Consider the following 20,560-nt stretch of genomic DNA (forward strand, 5'->3'; position numbering starts at 1 on the left):
TATTATTGGATCATGGTTTTAATATTTAAGTGCAGACCTTCCCCTGTCCACTACATGAAAGAAGTCCCAGACAGTGGGTGACAGCAGGCCTTTCCATGGGGACTGTCACTCTCTCGGGTGATCCTGAGAGGTGCTGGGAGCTGAATGCCCTCCCTGTTCTCAGGCTCCTGGAAGAGTGGAGGACTGAGGGGAGGAAGGGCAGGTGCACAACAAGAGGCATCTGCAAATGATGGAGGCGGGGGAGAGATTAGAGCAGAGAAAGGGAAATGACAGAGGGTTTGGAATAAATTCATAGAAGAGTGTGTTCAGCACAGAGGGAGAGAGATTGACTGGGAGACAGGCAGCGGCGTGGAAAGACATTGAGAAACATGCGAACAGACCATTATAGTGCTTTCAGGGTGCACAACAAAATATTTTCTAACAAGCACAAGATATTCTGTATGCATACATGTATTTATATAAGGACATATATAGTTCAGTGTTTGTAAGACATACACTTGGAAAGTTATATATATATATATATATATATATATATAGACATGATATATATATATATATATATATATATATATATAGACATGATTAGATAGATAGATAGATAGATAGATAGATAGATAGATAGATAGATAGATAGACGGATGGATGCAAGAATATGCTGCTGCTGCTGCTACTACTATTGTTTGTTGACTGTAGACCTAGAAGCAGGAGAAAATGGTGAGAAAATCTTATTTAATAGGTTGTCACTCTTTGTATGACAAAACAACACAGCTGGTGTCTTGTGTCACCAATCTTTGGGGTTCTGTCACAAGCCACTTAAACCACCTGAGTGGATTTCTTTCCCATCACATCTTTCCTAATGTTCATTACTCTTAGGGGTAAATTTACTAAAGCTTCTAAAATGAAAAGTGGTGATGTTGCCCATACTAACCAATGAGATTCTATCATTTTCTAGGATGCAATAGATAAATTATAGACAGAATCTGATTGGTTGCTATGAGCAACATCACCACTTTTAATTTTTAGAAGTGTTAGTAAATTTAACTCTTAGTACTCTAAATTGATAAATTCCCCTGTACGAGTAATGGTGGGTACACACTATGCAATACGCTCCATGACCGATATTGCATAGTGTTTCACCTCCCCTCCCGGGCTGTCAACATAGTGCATACACACTGTGCGATATCGCAAAGTGACATCATGCCACGGCCGGCTTGAACATGCAGCTTCTGACTATATAGTCAGATTGAGCTGCATGTACAGTCGACAGTGGGGGTCGTTAACAACCCCTGGTAGCGCGCATTGGGCATCACACGTGGTATACACACTGGGCAACATTGTAAACGATATCGCTTAGGAGGGTAAAAATGAGCAATATTGTTTTTAATATCGCTTAGTGTGTATGCACCATAAGTGTTGACAACATAAGTCAAACATACAGTATATGACTGGCACGGCCAGATTAGTAGCCTCATCTAATACTTCAAGTTAACATTACACATTGAATGAATTTAATTTCTAATTCAGCCTTAACATACTTAAACATTTATATATAATGTAAACAATCAGAGGCAGAACTCTGGGAGGCAACGGAGTCATCTGCCGCCGGGCTCTTGCTGTGAAGGGGGGCACCTCTACTCCCATTATGTGACACCATTAAATTAAGTTAATTGATAGCTGTCGCTGTCTTTTCAGTGGCCGACTTCCTCACTGGTCCCTTCACCTTACAAATCACACCCTCTTTATTATACTGAATATACACATTTTACAAGTGTCATACCCAGGATTAGAAACCACAACCTATTACGCTGGAAGCAGACACCTTACTGATGAATCTGTTTGCTCCTGTATAGGAAATATGAGAATTTTAACTATATGAAGTTACATCTCTGACAATTACACGTAACTTCATATAGTTAGAATTCTCATGCTTCCTGTACAGGAGAAAATAACTCCATCAGTAAAGTGCCTGCTGTCAGTGTAACAGGTCATGGGTATGACTGCTAAAATATGTGTGATTTAAAATAAAAGACAATTAAATGTATAAATACAGTATATACATTTTTTTCAGAACACTCCATACACACACGCGCGCACACACACACGCGCGCGCGCGCACACACACACACACACACACACACACACACACACACACACACACACACACACACACACACACACACACACACACACACTCAAACAGAAAGTTCAGCACTCACCATAGCAAGCTCACTTATCCTCACAACTGGTCACAGGCCTTTTCATGCACCCTTGTGTAATCTTATTTGTTCTAAACCTGTGTCAGCTGCTCCTTAGTAATTTATCAGCCAGTGTCAGGTGACTAGTGTACCTTTAAAAGCCATAAGATGTTTGGCAGATACACATTATACCTAGTGGGCATGTTTGCAGTTATATTATGTGTGATACCCGTGCCAGGTTTTAATTTTTGAGACTTTGTGATAGTGTTGGACCTGCAAGCAGGTGGGGTACCTTGGCGAGCGGTTTGCAGGCTTCCGTGCATTGGCCAATTCACTAACTAAACCCCCATCATTTATTTATTGATGTTGTGAGGATAAGTGAGCTTGCTATGGTGAGTGCTGAACTTTCTGTTTGTATGTATTTGGGTAGGTGGCCATGGGCTGCATGCACCCCGCCCTATGAGTGGTGAGTGCAGACATTGCAGCCCGCTTCTGGGGTGGCGAGTGCTGTGGTTTTCTAGATTTGTATATATATATATGCACACATACATACATACATACATACATACATACATACATATATTTATCTTAATATAGGAAATAGGGGGGCACCAATATTTATCTTGCCTCCGGGCAACTGTGTTGAACTTACGCCGCTGTAAACAATTATTCCCAATTGGTCTGCTATAACTATAATGTCATAACAAAATGTATGTTTTGCTACTCTGTAATCTATGAAGTAATGCTTTTTTTTAATTCTCTGTCCTCATGATTATTTGGAATCAGTTGACAAACCCAGACTAGTATAGAAATGAGAGACTATTCTATAACTGGCTATTAGACATCCATTCATTTAAATTAAGTTATTAGTGTGGATGACTTTTGTTAATGTTTGTACATGTATAAAGTTTTCTGGGTTTTTTTACTTTTTCATCTGAATCTTTTTACATTTATTTCAAATGTCTGAAACCAGTGACTTCCAAAATAGATGTACTCAATTTATCTGTGATTGATTCTCCTCCTTTGGCCTACCTCAAGTTGCCTACCCACTCTCCTGCAACTACTGTATAATAAAATGAAGTATTTTGACATACAATAAGTATTCTCAAAACTATGTTTTTTTTTATAATTAATTCTGAAGTGAATAGTACATAAAAAATTATACTAAGCATTAGATTCTTTGTATGTGTAAAAGTATACTTTCTACCTACAAATTAGTAAAATGTAATCAAATTTGCTATTTACTCCAGTATTTACTTTTTCAGTATTTCTTGATTTCTCAAAACTTCATGGTGCAAATAAAGTTTTAATGATGTGTGTTTCGCTGGTAGTACATATTAAGTCTCCCAAAGCAAATGTTTTACATATTTTTCAGGACTGCTCGGTCTGATAATCTCAGAATGTGTACATTGCACCGGAGGCCGATTACCAGGGCCGTCTTAACAGCAGTGTAGGCCCCTGGGCACAGCAATGCACTGGGCCCTCTACCCATCCCCCAGCGGTAGGGTTGGGGGGTGCTATCAGCACAGCTTTGATGTCACATGGGCGGTAGGGTGTGTTCTATCTAACGCTCAGCATGTAGGACCTGGAACAGTAATTTCTGCTAATTACTCCTTTACTACACAGATGGGACTAAAATGTAGAAGGGGGCATTGGGCTGAATGAAGAAGCCCTGGTACATGACTTCCAGAGTGGTAGGGGGTGTTTAATACGTAGGACAGGGGTGGATAGTGGAGTGGGCTTAATATTTATCATTTTCCGGTGGGAGGGCAGCTTGCTTGACTGCAGATATCTCAAGTTCCTGAAAATATATTTCTTAGCTTTGAATGGGATAACAAATTAGAGAGTTCCACCTTTCAGAAGATACTGGGGACTTGGTGATTAGAGTTCAGGAGCCAAAGCAATTCACAAACGAAAATCTAAAACTGCATATTAGGCGTGTGGAGCTGAAGCAGGGACCAGCTGCTTGAAGGCTGATATCTCTGGTTCTGGGCATAGTAGAGACAAGCTGCCAGTGTCCACCAATAGGGGAGAGTCGCAGCTTTTGGATTATACCCTCGGAAATACTCTACATCAGACAAAACCCAAGATATCAGGCTGGGAAGAGCAATTAACAGGCTTGGTTGGGGACCACTGCTTTGAAGTCAGATATCTCCGGTTCCACATGGCCGATTTTCAAAAATCTGGTACTCCTGGAAAGAGGGGACCCTCAGCTATCAGCCTAGGCTCCTTATGCTCCTGGGGCCCTTGGGCAAGAGCCCACTGAGCCCATACAAAAAGACGGCCCTGACGATTACCATTCCAAAACCAGTCGGATCGGATGTTTGGATCTGACCTACTGTACAGTTCTCAAAGAAGGGAGAAAAAAGAAGGCTCTTGTGTTATTGAAAATAAATTTCAATAAGTTAAGATTAATCATGAAAAAATGCTGTTAAAACATAACTTTAATAGATATTAATTAAAATTATTGTGATTACCCATTGAGAGGTTTATGATCCAAAGTAAATATAATGGAAATATATGTATTAGAAAAATAAAAGAAATGTCCTGGTCCTGTCTCACGGGGTGTGATACGAAAGGCTGTAGACACTTCAAAGTCTTACACCCATTTCAGCCCGACCAGTACAGACAATCTGTATTAATGGGACCACCGTGTGGTCAATTTAGGTCTGTATTGAGAAGGTCAGAATAATTAAAGAGACAGTACCAAGTTCATGCCGGTCACCAGAAAATGCATAAGTTTATTATAATTATGAGTAGACTCAAATGTCTCGAAAATGAATTACTAGTTATATGCAGTAACAGAAAAAGGTTATTGAAGGATAGAGATAAGTGGTGATACTGCTGTTGGTGTCATATAACGCACAGGATGTAAAATGATTCCTACTCTACAACACTAGGTATTCCCTGTGAGTCTCCTCCTCAGGTACTGACCCAGCCCAACACTGTTTCGCTTCCAAAATCGGACGAGATCGGGCACTGGCAGTGTGGTTTAATAGTAGAAAAGGTGGGTGGGTTGGACACCAATGAGAGTGCACCTAGGTGGAGGAGTGTGACAGTGGGTCACATAGGAAAAAATGTGGATCTGCTTTCTACGTTAGGCTGGGTGCATCAAATTCCACATCTGTGATATTGTGCACCCTGGATCGTAGATGAGAGTCCACGGAAATAAGAAGAAATGAAAGCAGAAATCACCAAAATTGTATATGTTATATATTATATATTGGAGTAATCAAGAAACAAAGAGAGTTACTGCAATAAAGCAAAAAATATGCAAATATATTAGTTAGAAACACTTATAGCACTTAAATAATTATTGCCCCCCAAATCGAGAAACAAAATGTACACTGGTATGGAGCCCGTATATGTCTGCCAAACAGGGTGTCTCAGAGTGACCCGATAATAGGAATTCCTATTGTTTGTACAATATGCCAGTGTATGAGAGAGGCTAGTGTTAGCCTAAAAAGCTGGCTGGAATGATAGCCTGGCTGTAATTATCATATAAACACTATGGATGACACCGGAAAAAGGACAAACATGAATTGATTTTCAATAAGCCTGTCAGAGTCCTATTTAAATAAGCACTGTTATAAATAGACAGGGAAATAGATTAATAGGTATAGGTCATCTCTGAAATTGACACTGAGTAAAAGAATGTCAAAAATGTTATCTCAGGCACACTATGTGTGCATAACCTGTGAGTATCTGGCGACGGGAGTGTGTTGATCCGTTTGCTGGGGCTGGTGCCGGTGGACCCACTATGTCAGGAAAACGCGTTTCACCCCGCAGGGCTTGTTCACTTCACTTTCTTGTTTTCTCAAAACTTCATGGTGCAAATAAAGTTTTAATGATGTGTGTTCCGCTGGTAGTACATATTAAGTCTCCCAAAGCAAACGTTTTACATATTTTTCAGGTCTGCTTGGTCTGATAATCTCAGAATGTGTACATTGCACCGGAGGCCGATTACCATTCCAAAACCAGTCGAATCGGATGTTTGGATCTGACCTACTGTACATTTCTCCAAAATGATCTGCTGCACATTTTGTAGCGTGTATGAATTTTTTTTTTTGTTTAAACACAATTTATTGAATGAATCAAAGTAAAATACAGCAAACATGACTCATAAAATTACATTTCACATAGGAAATAAATGATGATTAAAGTGGGTCAAACAACAGTGAAGTGATCCAATTTTTAGGAAAATAGAAGAGCAAGAGGGAAATATCACAACGACGTTGTGGCAAAACGTCATGGGAAGAAAAGTTGAGAAAAGTGAAGGAGAAAGGTGGAGAACAATAAAAAAAAGAACAGGGAAAAGAAAGAATACCAGTGAGTAGAGGATGGGGGGGGGGGGTGACCTCCATACACAAATCTCTGGAAAAAAATCAGATTATCAGGGGCCAAATGGGGAGGGAACATTTTAAGAGGTCCACCATGGGGACCAGATTTTGGATGATTTGGAGGAGTTACATATTATGGCGGTCATGTACTCCATTATACCAGATACCAGACAGAATTGCCTGTATAGGGGAAGGTGAGGGTTTTTTCCAGTCAGCAGCTAATTCACAGATCATAGCTGAAACAATGTGGCGGAGCAACTAATTTTGATGCCAGGTAAGAGTGGCGAGAGTTAAAGGAAGCAGGAGGTATTTGGGTTCAAATGGGATATTGGTTTCAAATAGGTGTGAGAGTAAGATAATAACCTCTTGCCAAACACTGGCAAATGTAAAAAAGGTGCCCTCATCCGAGCTACCCCTCCAGCACCTATCTGAAGCATCAGGAACATGGCTTTTAGTCAGGAGGGCACATAATCCCACCGATACAGTAATTTGTAAACATTTTCTTTAATTTTCACACAGATTGAGCTAGAAACAGCATTATCCCAGATTTCAGCCCAGTCCTCAGAATCTATGGAATGTCCTAGATCTGATTCCCATGCCAATTTATGATGATCCCAGGTAGGGCCTAATTACTCCCCCAGAAGAGTGTAAATATTAGAAATTAGACCCCTGGTAGAAGAACATTTCCAACAAATGGATTTTAAGGAGGATAGTGAGGGTCAAGTTGATTTTAGACTGAAATTGAATAAATCTGTGGATGGGAAATCTGTGGATGGGATTGCTGTTGCGTCACAAATGTCTGAAAATTGAGGAAAATCAGTATTGGTGGTAATGTAATTAAAGTAATCTATGTTTCCCAAAAGCCAGGTGGTAAAGGAGGATTTACATAAGACTGGGCGAAAAGCGAGATCTTGATATAACAGAATCAGAGGTGATGGATTTGGGGAAAGATGAAAGCATTTATTAACAAAATCCCAGGCAGCCAGCTAACAGGAGGCTACTGGATAAGAGAGAACTGCCCGAGGGCGACGAATCCTGCGGAGCCATAGCAGAGAAGACATTGTGTCTAATCCCAACTCCTCGGCCTCAATATTCACCTACACCTTTCTTGTGCCACCAGGGTTGCACCATTGTACACAGTGAGAAAGCTGCAAGGCGTAATAGTATTTTCTAAAGTCAGGGATACCCAAACCACCTCCTCTAGAAGGATGCTGAAACAATTTTAGTCTAATCTGAGGACGTTTTTTGTTCCATATGAAATGGGAAGTTTGATGGTGTAGAAATGTAAAAACATAAGGAGGGCTATATATCAGAATAGTTTGGAACAGATACAGGGATCGAGGGAGGACACTCATCTTGACTGAATGTATTCTACCTATCCATGAAATTTAAAAATTAGACCACTCAAGCAAATCAGATTTAATGCCGTCTAAAAGCCAAGGAAAATTTGCTGGAAACAGCTGGTGATTATGGTGAGTTAAGAAAATATCGAAGTACTTGATTCTTTTTTAATGCCAAGTACATGGAAGCAGAGCCTCCAGAATTTGTCTGAGTGCCACTGGAATGTAAAAATCAAGACCCTCCGTCTTCTCTACATTTATTTTGTAACCTGAGTGTTAAGAATAAAGTTGTATTTCAGACAGGAGAGATGGAAGAGAGTGAGCCGGATCAGTGAGAGAGATTAAAACATCATTGGCATATAACACAATTTTGTATTTTGAAGGACCTGTATGAATCCCTTGGATATTTTTATTACTACGGATCCTTGCATCCAGAGGCTCCATAAAAAGAGCAAATATTGGGGAGAGAGGACAACCCTGCATGGTATCGTTCGCAATCCCAAAACTAGCAGAAGTATAGCCATTAACAGAGACACGCGCCATTGGGGAGTGATAAAGCGCTTGAATGCCATCAAAAATTTACCAGAAAACCCCATTTTGTCAAGAACAGCAAAAACAAGGGTCCAGGATATGTGGCTGAAGGCCTTCTCTGCGTCGAGTGCCATAACAAGACATGGTAGTTTCCATTTATGAATGGAGTAAATTAGATGAATAGCCCTTCAAATGTGAGCAGACGCTTGACATCCTGGTATAAACCCAACCTGGGGGTATATTTACAAAGATTCGTGTTTTTGCCGTTTTGAAGGGTGTTTGATCTCGAATGGTATCGGGTGCATTTTACTGCAACTTTTTGAATCCTGATACGGTCATTCACTAAGCTGCCGACTTTTCACAATTCGTATTTTCCGATGTCGATGTGATTCGTAATGTCAGGCAGTGTTTTATGGGAGTGATGAGTAAAACACTGCCTGACAAAACACAAGGAATCCTTGCCGGATCTGTGAGATCCGTGCAGGGCTTCATTGTGTACCTTAAAAAGGTGTTTAAAATGTTAAAAAATCAGAAAAAAATTGCGTGGGGCCCCCCCTCCTAAGCACAACCAGCCTCGGGCTCTTTAAGCCGGTCCTGGTTGACAAAATATGGGAAAAAAAATTACAGGGGTTCCCCCATATTTAATCAACCAGCACCGGGCTCTGCGCCTGGTCCTGGTTCAAAAAATACGGGGGACAAAAAGCGTAGGGGTCCCCCGTATTTCTTAAACCAGCACCGGGCTCCACTAGCCAGGTACATAATGCCACAGCCGGGGGACACTTTTATTGTGGTCCCGGTGGCCCTGGCATTACATACCCAACTAGTCACCCCTGGCCGGGGTGCCCTGGAGGAGTGGGAACCCCTTAAATCAACCCTTGATTTAAGGGGTTCCCACTCCTCCAGGGTACCCCGGCCAGGGGTGACTAGTTGGGTATGTAATGCCAGGGCCGGCGGGACCACAATAAAAGTGTCCCCCGGCTGTGGCATTATGTACCTGGCTAGTGGAGCCCGGTGCTGGTTTAAGAAATACGGGGGACCCCTTCGCTTTTTGTCCCCCGTATTTTTTGAACCAGGACCAGGCGCAGAGCCCGGTGCTGGTTGATGAAATATGGGGGAACCCCTGTCATTTTTTCCCCATATTTTGTCAACCAGGACCGGCTCAAAGAGCCCGAGGCTGGTTGTGCTTAGGAGGGGGGACCCCACGCAATTTTTTTTTCTGTTTTTACACTAAACACACCCTTTCCCATAGATAACCATGCACAGATCTCACTGATCCGTGCATGGTTATCCAAACTCGACTGGAAAAAGCAGGTCTATTTTTTTGCTGCTTTTTTTAATGATTCGCAAAAAAATAGACCCGCACTTGAGCACTCAGAGACTAACACCCAAATACGAATGAATAGTGAATACCCGTATTGTATGAAATAACAGCCGAGTTTGACCGATGGTCTATTCATTCGTATTTCAGAACTTTGCCGTTAAATCCATTACTAATAGACCAGACACTGCCGAGATTTGTGCTTAGTGAATTCCCGTGTTGGGACTTAGAAGAAAAAACAAAAATCGGCAAAACTCTGATTTTTAGTAAATACTGGCCCTGGTCTGGATGAATCAGGTAGGGAAGCAAAGGAGCTAGACAATTAGCTAAGATTTTTCCATAAATCTTCAGGTCTACGTTCAATAGCGAAATTGGTCTGTAATTGGAACACTTAGGGGGTCATTCCGACCCATTCGCACGCAGCGGTGCAAATGAGTCGGAACTGCAGCTGCGCGGTGCCCGCATTGCACACGTGCGTCATTGCCCAGCAACGGCAGTCGCCGGGCAACGACGCCAGGACCGAATAAAGCGATCGCAGGCCCAATCGCAAGAAGATTGACAGCAGGAAGGAGGATCCGGGCATCTACTCACCATTTCCCGGGCGTAGTAATGCTAACGCAGGCATGTCCAGGCGTTTGGAGGGCAGATGTTTGACGTCACAGCTGGGACCTTCATCGCTGGATCCGTCGCACTGGGTAAGTAGGTGCAGGCTGGTATTGTTCTGCACAAAACTTTTTTAGCATAGCAGGGCTGCACAAGCGATTGCAGCCCTGCTATGCTAAAATACACTCCCCCATAGGCGGCGTCAAGTTGATCGCACGAGCAGCAAAAAGTTGCTACGTGCGATCAACTCGGAATGACCACCCTAGTCGGGTTTTGGGATTACCACAATATCTGCCCGGGTCGTCTCAGGCATGAAGGAAGCACCTTCTAGGATATCATTAAATAGGGAGGTTAGGTGCGGGGCCAAATCCTTTGCTAAAAGTGTATAATATTGAACTGTGAACCCATCTGGGCCTGGAGCGACAGAGGTGCGCATGGAATTTATAGCAGCCATCATCCACTCCGCTGAAATACGATCACTGAGTGCGTGTGTATGAATTTTCAATCATCTGTCTGACATCTCTGATGCTCCTGTACTGTAAAGGTAGAAACATCACCTTTGTGACAAACTTGGACGATACATCACTAGTGTGAAAATTGGATGTTCTCAAGATCATTTCATCGCTCAGAAAACTGTAAAGTTGGCCAGATCTTGAGTGAAAACGTTTAGGTATGTACCTAGCATTGCTTTTATTATCATTTTTGTAAGTAGGTACAAACTACAACTACATAATATAACAATACTGTATGCATACACAATGTTATAATACCTATGAAGAAGAAATATAATTTTACTTATTTCCCACATACAGATGGGTCCATGGTTATCTTGACAAGTTTGCTGCGCCTAGGCACAACATGGTTTATTAACATAAACCCTTCATCTATTGTTCTCAGCTGCAATACAATACAGAGAACAATACAGCAGGGGATTAAGTACGACTGCCCAGTCTCAGTTAATCCTATTAAAGGTCAAGATAAACATGGACCCATCTGTATGTTATTCTCCAATAGAACGTGTATGCACAAATCGTTATAAGTAAGTGTATCAGAGAATAAAGTTAAAAGTGAATACATATGATATAGTGGCAGACAGGAGGCCCAGTGGTGTAACTACTGCCCCCGCAGTCCTCGCGGTGGCTTGGGGGCGAGGGGCTGCGGGGGCGCCACTGATTTAGAACAGATTGACATGCGGACGAGCGTCCGCATGTCAATCTGCTGTCTCCTTCCCTCCGCTGCTGTGTTGGAGGGACACGGAGGGCACCCCGCGCGCCTCTCCAGTGTCCCTCCTGGCTCTCCGGCCGGTCTAATAAAGGAAGTGCCGTTCGTGAGCTCTGATTGGCTCACGAACCGGCACTTCCTTTATTAGACCCGCAGGAGAGCCAGGAAGGACACGGGAGAGGCGCGCGCTGTGCCCTCCGTGTCCCTCCAACACAAAGGAGCGGCGGGGGGGGGGGGGGGGGAATAGGGGAGCAGGCACTGTGGGGGAATATCTGGCACTGAGCGCATGTACCTGGTGGCACTGTGGGGGAATATCTGGCACTGGAGGCATATACCTGGCACTGTGTGGAGAAATATCTGGCACTGGGGGCATATACCTGGCACTATGGGGCAATATCTGGCACTGGGGGGAGCAGACACTGAGGGGGCTTATGTGACACTGTGGGGGAAATATCTGGCACTGGGGGCATATACCTGGCACTGTGGGGGAATATCTGGCACTGGGGGGAGCAGGCACTGAGGGGGCTTATGTGGCACTGTGGGGGAATATCTGGCACTGGGGGCATATACCTGGCACTGTGGGGGAATATCTGGCACTGGGGGCATATACCTGGCACTGTGGGGGAATATCTGGCACTGGGGAGAGCAGGCACTGAGGGGGCATATGTGGCACTGTGGGGGAATATCTGGCACTGGGGGCAAATACCTGGCACTGTGGGGGAATATCTGGCACTGGGGGGAGCAGGCACTGAGGGGGCATATGTGGCACTGTGGGGGAATATCTGGCACTGGGGGCAAATACCTGGCACTGTGGGGGAATATCTGGCACTGGGGGGAGCAGGCACTGAGGGGGCATATGTGGCACTGTGGGGGAATATCTGGCACTGGGGGCATATACCTGGCACTGTGGGGGAATATCTGGCACTGGGGGCATATGTGGCACTGGGAGGGTATATTTGGCACTGGGGGCATGTACCTGGCACTGTGGGGGAATATCTGGCACTGGGGGCATATGTGGCACTGGGAGCACGGCCCTACCAACAAGCACTACCCCCTAGCAACGAGCATGACACCCAGTGCATGAAACCCCTGGCAACGAGCATGACACCCTGAGCATGAAAATCCCTGGCACTGTGCATGGAACCAAGAGCATGAAACCCCTGGCAACGAGCAGGTAATTTAAAAGTGATTAGAAGCCTTACTGTAGAACTTAATGTGTAATGGGCATTACGGTGTGTGGCATAATGTATCACGGACATTGCGGTGTGTGTCATAATGTGTCAGGCATTACGGTGTGTTGTATACTATATCACGATCATTGTGGTATGTGGTATAATGTCTCAGGGTCATTGTGGTGTGTGTCATAATGTGTCACAGACATTGTATGTGCTATAATGTATCAGGGGCATTGCAGTGTGTAGCATAATGTATAACGGGCATTGCGATTCCTGTCATAATGTGTCACAGGCATTACGGTGTGTGGCATAATGTGTCGGGGGCATTACAGTGTGTGCATATTGTGTCATGTGCATTATTGTGTGTGGCATAATGTCTAAGGGCCATTGCAGTATGTGGCATAATGTATACTGGGCATTACTATAAGGAGGAAAAATTACAAATAATGTAAGGGGCATGAATCAGGATTATTTTTCTTTCCTGTGGTGGCTAACGTCTGGGCGTGCAGGTTGCAAAACTGGGGTGTAAGGTAGTCTTTTCCTGCAATGCCATGCCACGCACCTGTATGCGAAGCCACGCCCATTTCAAGGAAGCCACATCCCTTTACTACTGCCAATTATGGGGGGGGGGGGGGGGGGGGCGCCGAAGAATTTCTTGGCTTGGGGGAGAAAAATTTCCAGTTACGCCACTGAGGAGGCTGGCTGTCACTATACCAACAGCAGCATCCTACCTGCCGGAATCCCGGCAGCGAGTCTCCTTGCGGGCCTGCTGCGTTTGCCACGCGTGGACCCACCAAGCGAGTGGGATTATCCTGCGTGTGTTAGGATTTCGGGCGTTGGGATTTCACCAGCTGTCGGGATTCTGGCATCATACTTCTGAATGCCGGGATCCCGACAGCCGTTATATTGACTGCATTCCATTAAAAGTTTAACATGACATCTCTATATGTGGATTTGAGGTCCACATTTATTGCATGTGATTTTAATACATTTTTGCATGCCTATATGGTTTATAGCAGGGGTGGTGAACCAGTCAGTGGCAAAGAGCCAGAAAAGATCTGTAGTCAAGGGTAAGAGCCATATCATGCACGCGCCGAAGGCGCACAAGCAAAAATGGGGGCGTGGCATAGGTGCCTCCACAGTGCCAAATACATATATGCCCCCACAGTGCCAGATACATATATGTCCCCACAGTGCCAGATATTCCTCCACAGTGCCAGATACATATATTCCTCCACAGTGCCAGATACATATATTCCTCCACAGTGCCAGATACATATATTCCTCCACAGTGCCAGATACATATATATCCCCATAGTGCCAGATATGCCCCCACTGCCAGATACACATCTCCCCAGTGCCAGATATGCCCCCAGTGTAAGATACACATGTCCCCCCCAGTGCCAGATATGCCCCCAGTGCCGGATGTGCCAGATATGCCCCCAGTGCCAGATATGCCCCCAGTGCCAAATATGTCCCCAGAGCCAGATATTCCCACACTGCTAGCTACACATCTCCCCAGTGCCAGATATGCCCCCAGTGCCAAATATGCCCCCACTGCCAGATACACATCCCCGAGTGCCAGATACACATGTCCTCCCAGTGCCAGATATGCCCCCAGTGCCAAATATGCCCCCACTGCCAGATACACATCCCCGAGTGCCAGATACACATGTCCTCCCAGTGCCAGATATGCCCCCAGTGCCAAATATGCCCCCACTGTCAGCTACACGCCTCCCCAGTGCCAGATATGCCCCCACTGACAGCTACACATCTCCCCAGTGCCAGATATACCCCCAGTGCCAGATACACGTACCCCCAGTGCCAGATATGCCCCCAGTGCCAGAAACACATGTCCCCCAGTACCAGATATGCCCCCAGTGCCAGATACACGTCCCTCCAGTGCCAGAAACACATCCCCCCAGTGAAAGATATGCCCCCAGTGACAGATACACGTCCATACAGTGCCAGATATGCCCCCAGTGTAAGATACTCATGTCCCCACACTGCACCCCCAAGTGCTGCTCACCTCCGCGATGCTGCTCTGCTCAGTCTGCTGCTTATGAGGGGAGGAGAGCGCAGCGTGCGCCTCTTCCGCCCCTCAGTCTCCACTCTCCAGTGGCGTTGATTCTCTCTAATTAGGCGTCGGTCCGTGAGCCAATCAGAGTTTGCGGACCGGCAGCTAAGACTCCTGATTGGCTGTCGGTCCGCGAGCTCTGATTGGCTCATGGGCCGGAGCCGGGCACTGCAGACTAGGGCAGCGGGAGGAACCGCGGGAGCTTACGAGCCGCATGCGGAGATAGAAAGAACCGCATGCGGCTCGAGAGCCGCGGGTTGACCACCGCTGGTTTATAACCATTTTTATATGTATGAATGACACCCATTCCAAATATGTCAGCGTGCTGCAGAATTAGTGACATAATTTCATAAATTTTTTCGTGTTTTTGTACTTTTTCATTTGTTTTAATTTTATTTGTTTAAAACTGTACAATCTATTTCCTTTTAGCTGAGTAATTTATTGTGATGAAACTCATCTCTTGCTAGTGCGTATTATTATATGCTTTATTTTTCTTTTTTACTATTTGTTGCAAACCGTTTATGATTTTATGATTTGTGATTTAACAACAAATATTTACTGTAACTGACAACTGTGCCTTTATTTTCTACCAGCAACTCAAGTATTCATTCTTCATTTAACAAAGCTGTTCAGTATATTTCTCATTTTGCAATAAATAGAGATTAATTCTCTTTCAATTTGAGAATAAAATACCATATTATACTCAGTCATCGAATTTGACTGACAAATGGTTTATACATTGTTGCAGGCTGTAATATGGCACTTTGATGGGCTTTTTGAACACTGTCTCTTTACATTGCTTCCCTGCAGTTAATTAGCTGGTTAATTGGAGTTTTTATGTACTAACTACTAGTGAGTTTATGGCCTCTTCCCAGTTGATGAATGTTGCTTTCAAATCAAAGCACTTAGAAGTGTAACAATTTGTGTTAACATATACTGTCCAGAGGTCCTTCTTCCAAAGTCTCTTCTAACATACATTGGATAATGGAAAATTATGACATCGCCACTGTTATAGCGCTGCAAAGAAGAATGCATGAAATTATTTTCCAACCCTGACATACAATTAACAAGTTAAAAACTGTTCCATGTTTTCACCCATGGTTTAGGCAGAAAAAGAGTTAATGTGTAAAAACCTTTAATCCTTCTGGAGAGCAGGGTTGAAGTTTTATCCTTAGCTGAGACCCCCTTCAAATCCTGAAATCACTTGTAAGCTGCAACTCCTTTCAGATGAATGTGGTATGGATGAGCGGTCACGTGGTAGGAGGTCCATGGTGGTTTAACATGACAGGGAAAAGTCAGGATGCCTAGAGAGGAGTCACGTTCCAGCTTCTAGGATACTGCAGATCTTCAAAATCTATATACATTTACCAATGTTTCTATGAAATAAATGGACTTAACCTATAGTACCTTATTTTAAATTATGTCAGAGACCCTTTTGTTGAAACTACCTGTACCTGTGTATGACCCCCCCCCCCCCCCACTATAACGCATATTCCCTTTTTCTCTCCAATTTCTCTTACTCGTTTTTACACTTACAGCTTCTGTCCATTACCCCTTTTATTTCATGTGTTTGCATGCTTTAGGTAGCCAAGAAACATAAAATTCTGTGATAACTATTGGCACTGCTTTATTTATATAGATGTCACTAGACTTATACATATAGCTAGGAGGCGCTGGAACACCCTGAGGAGAGTATTTATCAATACTTGATAAAATTGTGAGAGATACAGTACCAACCAATCAGCTCCTATTGTTTTTAAAACACAGCCTGTAAAATGTTAGGAAAAAGCTGATTGGCTAGTATTTCTCACAATTTTATCTCTCTCTGAGCTTTGATAATACTGAAGAATTGAGTAACAAGAGTATCTCCAATCATTTAGTAGGCTCCTACTGTATATATAAATAAATAAATAAATAAATAAATAAATAAATAAACAGTGAATTATTTGGTAACTTAAATGCAATCTTGCATAGAAAAGTAGCTCTAAGCAACCAATTGCTCATTTTTTACTTTAATTGACACTGCACTACTGATCAAAGGTAATTAGTTACTCTAGGCACTGTGCAAGTTTGCTCTAATATTGGTAAATATAAACCCTCCGTGACATGCGTGTAAAACTCACATACGCAAAATTATAACAATATTAAAGAAGGTATTTTTCTTCTTGTTAGTATATATCTATAGTCCAAACTTATGTATATGATAATGACTATGCAGTATGCAAGCCGAACCCCCTTTTCACTGCTGCAATGCCAATATACAGTAGCTTGTGATCTTAAAATCAATATTTTTACTCCATCTGTCTTAGGGGGGATACTCTCATCTGGAAGACCCACCTGAAACCATTCAAGACTGGCTATGCAACTAATATCAAGGTACTCTTGAACTTTAAAAACAATAGGTCACAAGTTGCTTAACAGGGACTTCTGACGTCACAGCACACATTAAAGACTGTGTTACATATGCACCGATATATCCTGCACCTGTTGGAAATTGCAGAACCTGAAATACATCAGAGAGGGTAAGTCGCTAAAAAGTGCACCTCCTCTGTACTCAGACAACAGCTTTTATAATAAATAGACTTTTCTTGCTATGGACAATTGGCATTAGTACATGTTATATATGTTTTATGTAGTTTGTCTATATGTTTACCGGTAATAGGTGTCATAATCACTTGCACATCACATAACCAGTGATTTTACACTGATGATTATAACCATATTATGTTTTATACAATTTTAAAATAAAAGAAATTTCTTTTTACTTCTGTGTCTCTCATCTTTACTAATCTTGCGCTAGGGGAAGAAAACCCATCTGTACTCGATACAGTAGCTTGTGATCTTAAAATCAATATTTTTACTCCCATTTTTAATTCATACTTTGGGGCATATTTATTATTGGGAATTGGTCTCGATAACTATAATTTCTACTGTAAGGTACCATAGAACAAAGCGTATTGGCCAGTTAAATGCAGCGTGTATGTGGCCGACTGACCCGAAAATATAGATCGGTCGGTTGGTCATGCCGGATCGTCCAGCATGTTCCTCCGATGCAATATTTTCAAGTGTCCAGTTGGCTGCATCGGGCAGTGTATGCCCTACTGTGGCTAATTGACAGACATTCCCCTGTTCCTTCACATGGAAAGGTACAGGGAAATGTCTTATCTACGTAAGAGGCCTCACAGTGTATGTCAGAGATATTGGCAGGGTCAGATTGCATTGCCTGTCGGTCTGACCGGAATTTTATCTGACCGTGTATGCCCAGCATTAGTTTAAAAACAAAGAAATTGTACTTATGACTACATATATTTAACAGGCTAAAATGTTTATTTAAAGCAATTAGGAAATTAAACGATCTGGGCAATTAATTGCTAATTAGAAACCCCCCATAATGTTTGATAAATGTGACTTATAGATGTAAAACCCAAATAAGTTAGTATTGTAATCAATAGATACATTTCTTTTTATTAAACAAAAAACTCATGTCAAATTGCCACCATCAAACTACAATCTGCAAAAATTACATCTATTCCTTTTTTCGAACACCAATTGTATTTTGCTTCAGAAACTGTAGTTGCTTTGTCTGAAATCTACATTAACATCTCTCTGTTCTTTCTTTTCGTTCCACCAGATTGAAGTTGCTGATGACTTCCACTTTTGCTTTGAGTTGAAGGTTTCACCCTGTGGGGACACAATATAGGTTGTGAGTACAAAATGATAGTGACAGTGGTAATATAGGCAGTAAAATGTGCTCAGAAGCATCAACACAATTATTACCAGTTATTTATATAGTGCACACACAGTCCGCGGCACTTTACAGAGAGTATTTGGCCATTAACATCAGTCCCTGCCCCAGTGGAGCTTACAGTCTATATTCCCTACCATATGTACACACAGATTCATACTAAGTTAATTTTGTTAAAGCCAATTAACCTATTTGAGGAAACCCAAGCAAACATGGGAAGAATATACAAACTCCACACAGTTAGGGAGATGGTGGGAATCAAAGCCATGCCCTCAGTGCTGTGAGGAAGTAATGCTAACCATTACACCATTAGTGCTGCCCAATGACACTACATTCTCGACTGTATGAAATGTAAGCTATCTTTAGGCTATACACATACTACATATAAAGTACACAGTGCCACATACACAGAGTCATACATATGAAAGCAGAAACCTTACCAATTTACCCTATGCTATCAGTCTTTATCCAAGCACAAATGTTAACATACAGGAGAATCTATGTTTCTAACTGTTTTTGTTTTCCCTGTAGGCTTCCAGTTGGACAACCATATGCTAATACACATATATTATTATTTATTTATTAACAGTTTCTTATATAGCGCAGGAAATTCCATTGCACTTTACAACTGGACAGTTGTAAAGTGCAGAAGACAAAACTGGGTAAAAACAAACAGTCATAGAGGTAGGAAGGCCCTGCTCGCAAGCTTACAATCTATGTGGAAATAGGCATTGGTACACAAGCAGAGCCGGATTAAGGGGGGGTCACATGGGTTAAGTACCCCGGGCCCTGCTATCTCATGGGGCCCCCCCGGCTGTGCTACTCTGTCTCTGACATAGCAGTCCCCTGCTGACTGCACACAGTCACGCAGTGGGCAGCTGGCAGCTGCACAAAGGGTTAAGAGCTACAGCAGTAGCTCTCTGGTTTGGATGGACACGCCTCCTCCCAGCATCACTGAGGAGAGACGGACACCCAGTGCGGAGTCGAGTCCGGTGGAGTCGGACTAGAAGGGAAGAGGAGACTGAACAGAGAGTCAGACCTCTGACTGCAGTGCTGATTAGAAGTGCAAAAGGTTAAGAAAGCAAGGTAGACCGGACTTGGGAGAGGTGATCGCCAAGCCACCACAGTAGTAGTGTGTGTTTCAGTCTGCATTAGTGGGGGTGAGGTATTTCCTGGGACATTCTTCTGCTACAGTCCGGGAAGGGGGGGGGTTTGCAAACATATCATGAAGGCTGTGCCTTCTCGTGCTGCATGTCATGAAGTGTGTGTGTGTGTCAGTAAGTGGTGTCAGTTAGTGTGTGTTTCAGTAAGGGGGGTCTTGGTCAACAAGTGGTGTCTGTCAGTAAGTGACACCTGTGTCAGTAGGTGTGTTAGTGCTGTGTGTGTCAGTAAGGGGTATCGGCATCAAGTAAGTTGTGTCAGTAAGGGATGTCTGTCAGCAAATATGTATGGTAATATGCCAATAAGTGGTGTCAGTAAGTAGTATCTGTCAGTAAGTGAGTTAGTAAGGGATGTCTGTATCAGTAAGGGGTGTCTGTCAGTAAGTGTGTCGGTGTTGTGTGTGTCAGTAACAGGTATTTGTGTCAGTAAGGGATGTCTGTGAGCAAGTATGCATTTGTGAATGTGCTGTCTGTGTCCATAAGGGCTTTCTGTCATTAAGTGGTGTCAGTGTAGGCATTTGTGTCAGTAAGGGGTGAATGTCAGTGTTTGTGTAATTACGAGGTGTCTGTGTCAGTAATGTGCATCACTAATACCACTAGCTTTTTAAACACGGGTAAATGTGCGGGGGTGCGCATTTACCCGTGTTTTTCCACAGTGGAAAAGGGTCCCCCTGCAGATTCCCGGATCAAGTGATCCAGGAATCCTACCCGGGTAGCTAGCCGGGTTGAACACATGTTCAACCCGGTAAGCTGTCTAGTGTGAATGGGAGCCGTGTCGAGGCGACACAGCTCCCGTTCACAGTGTATGGGAGGGCGGCGCTGGGAGATCATGTGATCTCCCAGCGCCGCCCCTGC

The 20,560-nt window shown here is 43.3% G+C and overlaps 1 pseudogene; it reads right to left on the reverse strand.

Annotated features, from left to right (window-relative positions):
- Positions 1 to 5,080: 5,080 nt before the first annotated feature.
- LOC134950411 (5S ribosomal RNA) lies at positions 5,081 to 5,199 on the reverse strand (annotated as a pseudogene).
- Between the last annotated feature and the right edge of the window lie 15,361 nt (positions 5,200 to 20,560).

This window comes from Pseudophryne corroboree, chromosome 1 (genome assembly GCF_028390025.1).
Source record: "Pseudophryne corroboree isolate aPseCor3 chromosome 1, aPseCor3.hap2, whole genome shotgun sequence".
NCBI classification, from domain to species: Eukaryota; Metazoa; Chordata; class Amphibia; order Anura; family Myobatrachidae; genus Pseudophryne; species Pseudophryne corroboree.